This window comes from Gopherus flavomarginatus, chromosome 5, assembly GCF_025201925.1.
Source record: "Gopherus flavomarginatus isolate rGopFla2 chromosome 5, rGopFla2.mat.asm, whole genome shotgun sequence".
Taxonomy (NCBI): Eukaryota; Metazoa; Chordata; order Testudines; family Testudinidae; genus Gopherus; species Gopherus flavomarginatus.
This window is the reverse complement of record NC_066621.1, coordinates 2,478,887-2,488,963: the sequence shown is the minus strand read 5'-3', so window position 1 is coordinate 2,488,963 and position 10,077 is coordinate 2,478,887. Positions and strand designations below refer to the sequence as shown.

At 51.9% G+C, this 10,077-nt stretch overlaps 1 long non-coding RNA gene across 1 annotated transcript; it reads right to left on the bottom strand.

The window, feature by feature from the left end:
* Positions 1–477: 477 nt before the first annotated feature.
* Positions 478–6,889, bottom strand: LOC127052923 (uncharacterized). Its single transcript, XR_007774893.1, has 3 exons — positions 5,510–6,889; positions 5,348–5,404; positions 478–4,807 (listed from the first exon to the last, which is right to left on the bottom strand). It is a non-coding gene; the product is annotated as an uncharacterized LOC127052923 (long non-coding RNA).
* Positions 6,890–10,077: the final 3,188 nt, after the last annotated feature.

The window sequence follows — 10,077 nt, the reverse complement described above, 5'->3', positions numbered from 1 at the left end:
AAATATATTATAGATGTGTGTATATAAACACAAATATTAAATATGGTATATTAATTAAACCTCTATCATATATTTAATATTTATAATATGTGTATGTGTGTATATATATATATATATATATATTATATATAAGATATATAAAGATATACGCGTATACAGCATATTTACTGTGTATGTGTGTATGAGTATAGACAGACACATCTATAGTATATTTCCTATGTATTTATATTTAAAGATAAATACACCCCTCTATAGGATATTTAATATTTATGTTTATATTTGTATATATAAATAAAGATACATAAAGACACATCTACGGCATATTTATTATGTGTGTATAGACAGTATATTTCTTACATATCTGTATGTGTGCATATATATGTATATATAAATATAAGTACGCATATATAATACATCTACAATATGTATATTTACTATATCTATATCTCATATATAATATCTATATAGCATATATAGATATATATATGTGTAGCTATTTAGATTGATATATACACACACACATACATACGTGTAGGAAATATACTCTACATGTCTATATCTTTATATAAAAATATATGCATTATATATTTACTGTGTGTATAATATATATGTTGTATATAAATAAATACACACATACATATATAGTAAATTTACTACAGATGTTTAGCTACTGTATATATGCATATATATGCACACACACATATATATATAAAATGTCCTCTGTGTGTCCTTTTATGTGTAAGCGTATATCTACAGTCCCATATATATAGTAGCTATACTATATATGTGTGTAACTATGTATACACACATATCACAAATATACTATATGCCTATGTATAGCATGTCAAAATATACTAGACACACACACACACAGAGCGAGATTCACAGTTCGTACAAATGACGATAGTTCCGTGGATTTATCACTACCAACAATTCACATCAGCTGCGGCTTGTTCCCAGGGTCTAGCTGTGATATATAGTGTGTGTTCTGTGTGTGCGCTCACAGCACCTTTACCTACCTACACAACCTCCATTCCACCATGTCTGCATTCCCAGCCTACCTTCCGAAAAAGAAAAAAAAAAGAACAAACCAAACTTAGATTTTTTGATCTTTTTTAAACAAAACACAAAAGCGAACAAAAAAAAGATGTTAAAAAGGACTAAAAAAACAAAACAAATGCGGGAGAAAAATTCCTACCACGTTGTTGATGTCCCTCAACTTCCCTTTTGGGGTATTGAGCTGTGTATTGTTTCCGTGTGGGCTGTTTTCCTGTAATCTGTGGTGTGTTTGCTAAGAAACAGACAAATAACCTCTTCATTTTTCTTTCCTTCTTCCCTTTCCTGTTTCCACTTCCGGTCTCTTCCTCAGCCCCTTTTCGTCTGTGTGGCACTAAAACATTTTTAAAAAGACAAATGAACTAAAAAGAAAAAACCCACTGACATGTCCCTCCTTTCGCTGCTTGAAAACATATCAAAGAACTGCCAAAATAAATTCGTTTTCCAATCACCGCATGACCTGGGATCCTGTCTGGATTTATCGCCCCTCTATTTTCCCATCCCTGTCCCGTATTATTTGCTCCATTTTGGATCGAAAGAGTTTTCCCTTCCCTCTTTCTGAACCTAAGAGGAACCAATGTTTTGTTCCAGATCGGAGCTGCGAGCTGGTTTTGGTCGGTTAAATAGCACCACATCACACGCATCCACATGTACATAGTGAGCTGAGGATGTACAGTAGTGAGCGGTGGTGCAAACGCACTCGCCCACCCATAGAGTGAACCAATTTTGGGAGGGGGAGGGGGCGGCGTGCAAAACGCATGTGTGGGCTTGCATACACCAGGCCTGATTTCTTCCAGCAGGGGGTAGCATTTCACACACAGAGACACAGAGACACACCCCTTCATGGCCAGCTTGATACAAACCCCAACAAATGAACTCACCTCCCACGGCTGTGAAGGTGGAGAGCTGCTTTCATTCGTCATGGACAGGGTATATGCAGGGCAGATATAATTCCACCTACTGGGAGAAGAACATATCACCCCTCTTCTCTAGCCCCGAGCTCAGCCAGGCCCCCCAGGAGCGCCCCAAGAACCAGCATCCTTCCCCCTGAGGATCGAGGGTGGAGGATTCCACTCCACAAACCCCATAACCTTCCCTCGTAAGTCAGGTTTTCTAAACTTTTTCTCATTTCTGTTGCTGTCCTCTGGACTCTCTGCAATTTGTCCCCGTCTGGTCTAAAGTCACAGGACTCCAGCTGAGGCCCGAGCAGAGCAGGACAATCACCTTCCATGTCTTACCTAAGACACACATGTACCTACGACATGCATGTACCTACGACACGCATGTTCATACACCCTAGAATGATATTCGTCATTTGCCTTTTTTCACAAATACATCCCATTGCTGATTCAGCTCCAATTTGTGACCCACTGTCAGCCCCAGAGCCTTTCCAGCCATCTGACCCCCTACCCACTTAGTCCTTGTTTTGTAGCGGTGTGTTCGATTTTTTCCTTCCTGAGTGAAGGACTTTGAACGTGTCTGTATTGAACCTCCCGGTGATGGCTACAGACCAATTCTCCAATTTGTCAAGGGCGTTTTGAATTTGAATCCTGTCCTCCACTCCTCCCCGCTCGGGTCATCTGCAAATTGAATAGCACACTCTCCACTCCATTAGCCAAGTCATTCGCGACAATGTCAGCTGGGCTGATACCGGACCCAGGACTGACCCCTGCAGGAGACACCCTCCCAACCCCGTCACCTCATCCATGTGAGGCGTGCCCATGAACACCAACAGATCTCTGTGCGGCCCTGGATTTAACAAAGCAGCCAGCGTGGGGATGACCGCGATGGCTGTGCTAGGCCCCGATCATCAATGCTATTTAGGCTCCTGATTTCCTTGATGTCCGTGGAAATGAGTGGAACCACAGTCGAGGATCTGGATTTTATAAACACATGACAGGCATCGCCTTTGTGCGTGCGGGCGCTGATTCGACCAGAGCACTTTTGGGATGGATTTGCTGCCATCGCCTCTCCAGTCCTGTGCGCCCAAATCCATCCCTGCTCAGCACGACACGTGAGCCTGCCTTTGAGATGCCGACCTGCCGACTAGCAGGAAAAGTCAATGGGATTTCAAGTGTCTCATCTGATCCCTTCCTGGAGCCTAAAAACCTGTGGCTGGCTGGCGCGGCCAATCTAGAGCTGATGTTTCAGGCCAATCCACCGCTTCCTTTCGGAGCGTCTCTGCCTTCGGATCGGACTCAGTGCGCCCTTGGCTGCTTCGTGTAAATCTGGGCCGGGCATCGATCCGTCGGGGTCCATGGGCCAGCTTGCTTTAGCGAAGGACTTAACGAGAACAGGGTGTGGCTTCAGATTTAAGCAGGTGCATCAAGTTAAAAGCTTTCACAGCCACATCCGTTTCAATGGGCAAGTCAGTTTCAGCAGGATCCCAGGCCCCATTCGTTAACAGGAACACCCCACCCCCGCTCCCCTTCCCTTCCTCTGGGTCTGTTTTGCCATTTGTTCTTTCCATCCCTTCTCCTGTGTGTAAATATTAACTGAGGAACCCGATGGTCATTGCCTTTTGCCTGCTGAGTCGCTTTTTTCCCTCTGAATGCGCTTTTCCCTCCCACCCCCAGCCTGGTCACGGAGCATTGGAGAGTCACTTCTGGGCGTTTGCTTCTGATTTTTTTAATCTATTTGTTTGAAGTCTTTCTCTTTTTTGTTCATTCGAAAGCAAATGAATTGTCCGATTCTTCCGGCTTTCAATGTCTGTCCTAATGTGCTTCATTAAAGCCAGCGCCTAACTGCTAAGCCTTCCCCCCTCAAGCGGGCTATCTTGCATAGCACGAGCCAGAGAGTTTCACCCTGAACTTTACCCCGTGATTTACATTTCTCTAAAGCACATCTTTAGCAAGGCAATGGTTTAAAACAACCCAGATCTTTTAACTCCAGGCGTGATTTTGCTAACGTAGACTCACCAGCCAGGCTTTTCAGATAGTTTGATTGTGTATATGCAGACTGAAGACGTTTCATTTCATTAGACATTAAAGGCCTGAAGAGATCATCCAGTCTGACACAACCCAGAGAATTTCCCTGCCCACCCCCTCCCCCCATGATTTCTGCATTACCTTGAGTTTGAGCAAGAGGGTAGCCCGTGGAGACACAGCCAACGTCAAGCTAAATGATGCCAAGCTATGGAGAATCTGTTGCATCTTTCATGTTGCTGACGCTGAGCCTTGAAAGTCCATGAGATCAGCTTTAAAATATACCAAATGTTAGGTTATTGGCCTTCCATTTCGCTAACACTGCACTTTGGAGCGTGTCTGTCAACTCAAAACTTGGATTTTAAACAACAATTTGACAACTGAGATTCCCCCGTCATCACACGACACCGGGGCTTTAGTACGAGTGCCAGTGGCAACGAAAATCTCCAGAGTTGGCCATCCTGCCGTGAAAAATGTTTCCCTTGTTCCCAGTCTGAATTTGGTTTCACCTCTCAGCCACTGGGGCTCCTTTTGCCTCTTGGAGGCCTGGTCTACACTGGAGGAGAGGAGGGGGTCGATGTAAGATACGCAACTTCAGCTATGGGAATACTGTAGGTGAAGTCTTCATATCTTATTTTGACTTACCTCCTGTCCTCACGGCGCGAGATCGATGGCCTCTCGTGGCATTCCGGAGTCAACGGGAGCACATTCGGGGATCAATCACTACCTGCCGATCCGCCAGGTAGTCTGGATGTACCCAGAGATAACGTGCAGTCAAATCTAGCACAATTGTGGCTTAAAAATATCAGGTTGAACTTCCTTGTCCTCTAGAAAAAAATGAAAATTCACCGGCAAGGGTTAGACTTCAGAATTTACCAAATCGTGGGAAGATCACAGTTATACCTCCTTCAAATTAACAGTCAGATTCACCCCAGTACAACTCTTCCACCAGCAAACTAGATTAGGATTTAATCCCATAGGACCAAACAATTTGTCTCATATGTTTGGGGGCTCAAATATCGGGGTGGAATTAACACTAAAAAGAAGAAAGAATCATTCTTCATCTCGTTCACTGCAGCAACATGACCACAGACTAGAACCCGATAGGTGCACACAATGGGTCTCAGCAAGCGTGAATATTTATCAGGTGAAATCCGTGCTAAAAAAAGAAAACCGAGAAAGAGCCGCAAGATCTTTTCATCTCCTGTGGAAGGTTTAGGACTTAATCCCTGGCTTGGCTGGAATTGTCATGTTTTTTCTCTGCAAAACTTTTGTCTCACGGGTCTGAAAAAAAAAATGCTTGCATGTTTTAATGAAAAAAAAAACCAACTAAAACATAAAAAAATGACCAAAAAAACCCCCCAAACCTGGTTTGAGATTGTGGTGTGTGCCCTTTATTCCGCTGCCTTTTGTTCTGCTCTCATCTGGAACGAGGAAGAAAACCAAAAAGCAAAACCAATGAATGAATGAAACAAAGAAAAAAACGTAGGTCTGTGTGGGTTCAAAACAAAAAAAGACTCAAAAAGCACCTGTCGTTTGTTGTCTGTTTTCCTTTCGTTCTCATGGTTTCTGTGGTGGCTTTTTGTTGTGTTCGCTCGCTACAGTTTTCTCCGCACCTTTCCGTCTGCCGCGCTGCCATTCCGAACAACTTCTTCTTGGGCTCTCCCCAACTTTCTCGCTGGCTCTGGCCAACTGTCTGGCTCTCGACAACTTTCTATCTGACTCTCTTCAACTCGCTAGAACTTCCTCTCCATCTTTCTGCCTAGCTCTCTCCAGCTCTCAATGGCTCACGGTACTTTTCAGTCTCTCTCCTGCTCCCTGCCGCTTTCTCTTTCTTCACCTCTCCCTGTCCTCAACTGGGTCCTGGCACTTCTTCCTCTCCAGCTGACCCTTGTGGGCCCTGCCGTGGTCCACCCCGTGCTGCCGTTCGGACCAAGCGTGCAGACCCCGTCAGCCCGATTTCATACCTGCCTTGGCTGAGCATCACGAGATGGAATCAGGGCCGGGCCTTCCCCACCGTTCTCTCTATAGCTTTTCATACAGGTGGGGGTATTGACTGGGGAAGGGGGGGTCACATACCGGATTAATGGGGGGGGAGACCTCCTTACCCCAGCTAAAGCCAAGAAAGGGGTTCTTGAGCTGAAAAGGTTGCTCCTCCCTCCTTATATAGTGTAACTAGTGGTCCCCCACTTACCCTTCTGGCCCTGCGCTTCTCTGTTTGTCTAACATCTTTTCTTTCTTCTGTGTATCGCGTTCACCATCAGGTCTGTCTTGTATTTCTCTCACACTGTTGGGGTTGAGTGAGTCGGGATGGCTAGGGGATCAGGACACCTGGGTTCTCCAAGAAGGGAGTGGGGTGACTTAGAGGGGGGCTGGGAGTCCGGACTCCTGGGTTCTCTCCCCAGCTCTGGGAGGGGAGTGTGGGTTGGGGAGGAGGGACGGGGAGCCAGGACTCCTGGGTTCTCTCCTCAGCGCTGGGAGAGGTCATTCTTTTGTGTGTGTCGAATGTTCTGAGAGCCTCGAATGACGGAGCCCCCCCACCAGTCTCTCCCTCTACATGTGCTGTCCCTTTGCGATCACACACACATTCACACTGGGGAGAGGACCTTCCTTCTGTGCTGCCTCTCTGTCTAGCTAACCCCAGGGGACAAGGGCAAATCTTGGGGCTGCAGCCACCTCCCCACTCCATCGAGCCCAGGAAAGAGGGCCCAGGGCAGGGCGTCTCGAGGTGGGGAGAGCCACAAACACGCAGGGCCCCGAACCCCTCCAGCAAGGGGCAGCACTGCTTATACGCAGCAGAGGGCGCTCACTCCCGTGGCTGTCACTGCTGGCTCCAGAGCTAAGGGGCACTGTGCTGCAGGGAGCAGGGTGGGGGCTCAGCAGGGGGCGCTGTGCTGCAGGGAGCAGGGCGGGGGGCAGCAGGGGGCGCTGTGCTGCAGGGAGCAGGGCAGGGGGCTCAGTGGGGGGCGCTGTGCTGCAGGGAGCAGGGCAGGGGGCTCAGCAGGGGGCGCTGTGCTGCAGGGAGCAGGGCAGGGGGCTCAGCGGGGGGCGCTGTGCTGCACGGATCAGGGCAGGGGGCTCAGCGGGGGGTGCTCTCCCCTGGCCATCAGTGCTGGCCCCGGCACTAGGGGGCGCTGTGCCAGAGGAGGCATTCAGAGTTTGCAACCAGCTGATACTCAGGGCTCACACAGCTGAATCTGTTTGCAACCAAGCAGCCGAGTGGCCTGTCTCTAAGCCGATTGGTGGCTAATCATACAGGGCTGGATAAGCTCCGCGCGTTACAGGCCAATCTCGTTAGAACAATCCCCTTGGGGTCAGGGTGACATATGCTCCGCCAGCCACGCCTGGGAGCACATCTGGCAGGGGCTGCATTAGCCTGTTTCTGCCCGGGAAGGCCAGGAGTGGCCTGGTCCCCCCGAGCACTCCTCTCCGTGCCACAGACTGAACCCCTAACATTCATCCCCACCTTGCTCCCCTGCAGGCAGCGCTTGCCCGTTGTGCAAACACAGCTGCCTCTGGGGTGGAGCAACCCGAACAGCACAGACTGCTGGGGAGAGCGCCCCCTACTGAGCTCCGCCCACTCCCTGCAGCACAGCGCCCCCTAGTGCCACACTGGGGCATTGGGGCCAGCCCTGACCGCCAGGAGAGAGCACCCCCTACCGAGCCTTCACCCCGATCTCTGCAGCACAGCGCCCCCTGGCGCCCCACTGGGGCATTGGGGCCAGCCCTGACTGCCAGGGGAGAGCACCCCCTACTGAGGCCCTGCCCCACTCCCTGCAGCACAGACCAAAGCCCTGGTCTCTACCCCCAAAGCTCTGCTGGTGCCCCTCTGTCCTGACTCGCAGCTCCCTGCTCTCCCAGCCCTGGGCTCCCCCCGCAGCTCAGCCCGGCTAGCCCCTCCCAGCTGGGGCAGGAAACGCCAGAACATCTGTTCCTAGCTCATGTGAACCCAACCCATGCAGCGGTGCCCCCCCCCCCCCCGCCCTGTCCCTTTGGGGTTAGATGATGCCACAGCTTCATTATTTCCACCATGAGCTCGAGCCGCGCTGCTCAGCCAACACTGACAGCTGCTCCCGTCCGGGCCCACCCTGGCTGAGCAGCCGCTCGGATGGGGTGTTTGCCCAGGGAAAGGTCTTCCGATCCCACCCAGGCCACCAGCTCATCCAGCCAGGCCAAATGCGGGCAGGGAATGGACATACGGCTCCCCAGCCACAGCATCTGGGCTGCGACCTGCCCGGGGCCATCCTCTCTTGTCAGTGGGGAAACTGAGGCACAAACACGCCCAAGGCCCGTGCCTCAAAGGCACTTCGACGCCTAACGCTCTTCAAAGCCAAGAGGCGTTAGACACCGGCCGTTGAGGGTCTAACCCTAAAGAATGTGCCCACACTCGGCACATCAACCCCAGGTCTTTGCAGCACCCCGCCATCCTGCTCCTCTGCACTGATGGACGCCTGGGTGCCCATCCCTGCCCACCCCAGAATACAGGCTGGAGAAGTGCTTTGTGGAAGGTTTCTTCCCCGACCAGTCCTCTACTTTGGTGGCGTGGGAGCTCGCACAGTGACCCTGCTGTGTGGCCCCCACTGTCATGGGAGAGCACCCCCCTGCCCCGCTCCCTACAGCACCCACCCCCAGGCAGCAGCCAGTTTCACTCCCCACCTCGCTGCCTCCTGACCCGTCACACACAAGCCTTTGGAAAGCTGGGACTGCGGCTGGATGAGCGTCTGCCATGGGGCCCAGGGTGCCAGCACCACCAGCGAGCTGGGACGGTGGAGCCCCCGCTCCCCCTGCTTCCTTTCGTTGCGTGGCGTGAAGGCCGGCTGGGGGCCAATATGAGTCACCCTGCTGCAGTTGCAGAGAAGGCGGCTAACGAGGGGTCTGGGCTGCAGGCCCAGGAGCGGCATGTGGCGGCCACGGGAGATCACTGGCCTGCTCAGCTCGGCCCCGGGGAGGCCTCAGCTAGGGCAGTGCCCAGTTCTGGGTGCTGCACCTTGGAGGCCGCCTGGGGGGGAAGCCAGAGGAGAGCAACAGAATGGAGCAAAAGCTTTCGAGCCCCCCGACCCCTGAGGGGAGGTTAAAATCCTTGGGTGTGTTCAGGCTTGAGGAGAGACACGTGAGGAGGAACCCGAGGACAAGGAAACTTCAGGGCCCACCCAGCCCGCGCAGGATTACACCCGACGGGCCCATGATGAGCTAAAGCTTTAGAGCCAGGACTCCTGGGTTCTCTCCCCAGCTCTGGGAGGGGAGTGGGGTGAGGGGGCTAGAACTCAGGGGTTCTACACAACAGGGGGCACAAGGAGCTGCCTGATCTCAGGCGGGTTCTTTTAGCTCAGACACCCTCTTGGGCAGGGACTAGCTCTCGCTGCTTGTCATTGTCAGGGGGGATGGGATTGGGGGGCACATGCTGGGTTCCTCTCCTGCCACCCGGGGTGCTGCCTCCAATCCAGATGTTCCTGCCAGGAGGCTGGCAGATGTTCTCCCTTCCTGTTCCCATCTCAGCTGTCACGGAAGGCGGCTAATCCCCTTCTTTTGATATTTAAACCACCCCAGGCCCAGGGGATTATCTCACTGCGGGGACACAGCACAGCCCTGTAGAGAGCTCGGGTGAGCCCCGCAAATCCCTGCACCAGGGAATGAGCCCAGCCCGCCTGCTCTAACCACTAGACCCCACTCCCCTCCCAGAGCTGGAGATAGAACCCAGGAGTCCTGGGTCCCAGCTCCCAGTCCCCCTGCCCCCGCTCTCTCAGCCAAGGGGGATTATGGACGGAAGAACAGAAGCCGTTCTGAATTTTAGCCCAGGCTGCTAATTTCAGGGGCTTACGCCATTCACTGCGAGCAGCCGTGGGGCGATAGGGCAAAACTGAGGGTCAGCAATAGAGGGAGAGGGATCCCAGCTGTAGAACAGCAGGGGGCTGCGGGTCGGGAGTGAGGGGCACCGGCAGAGCTGAGGAGTGGGGGGGAGCCCAGGGCTGGGCTAGCAGGGGCTGCGGGTCGGGAGTGAGGGGCACCGGCAGAGCTGGGCTAGCAGGGGCTGCGGGTCGGGAGTGAGGGGCACCGGCAGAGCTGGGGGGGGCCAGGGCTGGGATAGCAGGGGCTGCGG